We start from the raw sequence: 3,288 nt of genomic DNA, 5'->3' as shown, positions 1-3,288 counted from the left end.
GAGAAGATGAAAAACAGCTGAGTCATGAAAAAAAAAACCTTAACAGAATAAGATGAACAAAAAAACAGCGGGTGCATATCAACCTTAACAGAAGAAGATGAAAAAAAATAGTCGATACCTGGCGATGACGACAGAGCGCGATAGAGGGAGGAGGGTGAGCGGCGGATCGCGCGAGGGAGGAGGGCCGGATCGCGTTAGGGCAGCGCGCGGAGGGATTGAAGTAGGATTTGCGCGATTGATTAGGGCAGCGCGCGTTAGGGCAGCACGCCGGATCGGCTGAAGCGGGATTGAAGCAGGATTTGCCCGATTGATTAGGGCAGGGCGCGATTAGGGCAGAAGAGAAGTGATTATGGCAGCAGGCGGGAAGCAGGATTTGCGAGCAGCGGGCGAAGGTGGGAAGGGATATCGCGGGCGGGAAGCAAGAATCAGCGCGCAATTAAGCTATCCGCAGCGCACATCGCATGCTGCATAACTCCAAGCTGTTGAAAGTTATAATTCATCCGCAGCGCGCGGGACGCGCGCTGCGAAAAGTGGCATCCACAGCACGCGGGTGCGCGCTGCGGAAAGTTGCATCTGCAGCACGCGGGTGCGCGCTACGAAAAGTTGCATCCGCAGCACGCGGGCGCGCGCTGCGGAAAGTTGCATCCGCAGCATGCGAGCGTGCGCTGCGAATGTAATTTTCCACAGCACACGTCCCGCGCGCTGCGGATAATTATATTCTTAAGATATAATATACTTATATACACAAATATAATACAAATACAAATAATATAACCTGCTCAAAGCTATAATATTTATAATCCAATACACAAATACCACATACAAATTAGAGCTCAAACAATGTACATATATATAAGAGATAATCATCTACATTTAATTAGATAAAGCAATCCAAACAAAAATTCATCTTTTACTACAAACAGTATATGATCAAATCTATATCAGTCAGACAAAACTATAAACATTGATGCCCAAGCGACTGTGCTTCCTATTACATCCTCAAGAAAAAACATCTCTTCGTTTGGTCGAATTAGCTCCACCTTCTCCACAAAGACTCTATCAATCCAAACTTTCCAATAAGATCCACCAAGAGGAACGTGATGTACTTTTGCTTTTGGATCCGTGGATGCAATTCGACCTTCTACAACAGCTCCATCAATAGACCAATGAAGCAGCTTACATTTAGCATTAACACTGATATCTCCAACACTCACCGGCAAACTAATCTGTATATGAAATGCATATAAGAAAGAAAAAATCAACAATAAGAAAAGATTCTATAAACAATCAGCAATAAGTGTGGAAAGAAGAAAATCTAAAATAGATAAGAAATGCATAACCAACAATAAGCGAATTAGGAATTGTTCAAAGCTAATCAAGATCATTAAGAGATGGCTAAGTGCTGATCTAGGAGGAATGAGTTCAACTTCGGAACAACGAAAACAGAATAAAAAAGGTAACAGTTGAATAAACAGAAATACAAAAAACTCACCAGGCTAAGTGCTGTTGTTCCTAAAAATAATAGGTACATTTCCCCTACAAAGGATGAGAACAAAATCATAATCTAATGTTTGTGTGTGAAACATAAAGATGACAAATCAAAGAGGGAAAAATCTGAAATCCAACTCAACCTAATCCAAACATGTGAAGAAAAAAAATGCAGAAATTCACCTCAATTTGATGAAGATTTGAAGCTCAACTTAACAGAACAAATGTGAATTCCCCAATTTGAGCTAATGACAAACTCACCTTGGTTGCAAATAAATAGCAATATACCATTAACACACAAAAAACAAAGAATTCTAACAAATAATAAAAATTTCAGAAATGATACTAACGAGAAATGCTATCCTGATGCCGTATCCAAAGGCTTTAGAGAAATAAAGTATAAAAAATAACAAACATTATTTGAATTAATCTTGATCCATATCATAGCATGTCAAGAAGTGTCAAACATCGGAATAACATAATACTTGTCGGCATACCATAGGAGAGAACTGATGTCAATCTTCCTATAATTTACTAAAATGCTAAATTTCAACCATGCAGTCTGGTGTGGTAGAAGATTTCAATCCATGCATATAGTCTAGTATAGTAAAAGATTTCAAATCATGTGTTTGGCACAAAGACAGATTCTACACATATAAGTAAATTGTACCAAGTAATATAATGCTTAAATTATAAATCTTAAGAAAATTTTAGCAATCTAAAGAAATAGAAATGTAAGTACAATCTCAATCATCACTTCTCCAATTATAAAAAAAATCAGAGTACAAGTAGAAGAATTGAAATGCAAGTTGTATGAATACATGACCAACACCTTTCCTAGAACGGATTCAGATATCCTAAAGTATAAATATCCAACTCCACTCCAAATAATAATAACCACTCTCTATTTCTCTCTCCAATTACAAAAGAATTGAAGTATGAACAGAGGAATTCAAATGCATGAGCATGCCAATGCAAGCAAGGAAAAGTGTATGAGCATGCCAATGCAAGCAAGGAAAAGTGCAGCATTCCGGATTGCTTCCACCTAAACACCCAAGAATAACAGTTAAAAAGCTAAAAGCATAAGACAATTGGGGAAAAAAGAACAATTCTGGACCTAAGCTACCAAGAAAATGTGCTTTCCATATATGTTAACACAATTCAGCTTTGTAGGGCATGGCATGACATGAATCTCAGTATTTACATTTCTATTGCTTTGCTTTAGCCAATAGAGGTAGATCTTAAAATTTTCCAAAGTCAAGGCGCAGAGTAACTTTAATTCAGTAAGCATGGTTTGGAAAAAAAACAGAAGCATTGTGACTCATCAAGACATGATGATGGTTTACTAAAACATATAACAAATGACACGAAAGTCCATCCCGAATGTATATTCAAGTAAGAAAATTAAGTAATCCCTTCAAGCAAATTACATAGAGTTGAGACGAAGATGCCTTCAGCTGAATTTGAATTTTGCAACCAAAATCAATCAGGTTCGCTTGAATATTTGAGTTTTAAAGCGCTATATTCAGATGGATCTACTAATTCTACAGTGTCTCAGCTTCAACAAACCTTTGCAACAGGATGAAGGAAAGCCAACCCAATCTAAAAACATAGATGGATCATATGTACAAAAAAGATAAGCTAATATGGGATATAATGCATTTAAAAAATTGCATGCACAAATTGAAGCGTAAACCAATAAATATTACATCTAAAATTAATGCAAATTTAATGAGCCAAATATAAGGAAACCAGCATACCTGTTCTAGGGTATGATGAGCATAATCCGTTGTAGATATC

The sequence above is a fragment of the Curcuma longa genome, chromosome 7 (genome assembly GCF_044706935.1).
Source record: "Curcuma longa cultivar G26 ecotype Majalengka, Jawa Barat chromosome 7, ITB_CL_G26_1.1, whole genome shotgun sequence".
NCBI classification, from domain to species: domain Eukaryota; kingdom Viridiplantae; phylum Streptophyta; class Magnoliopsida; order Zingiberales; family Zingiberaceae; genus Curcuma; species Curcuma longa.
Note: the sequence above shows the minus strand (reverse complement) of the source record.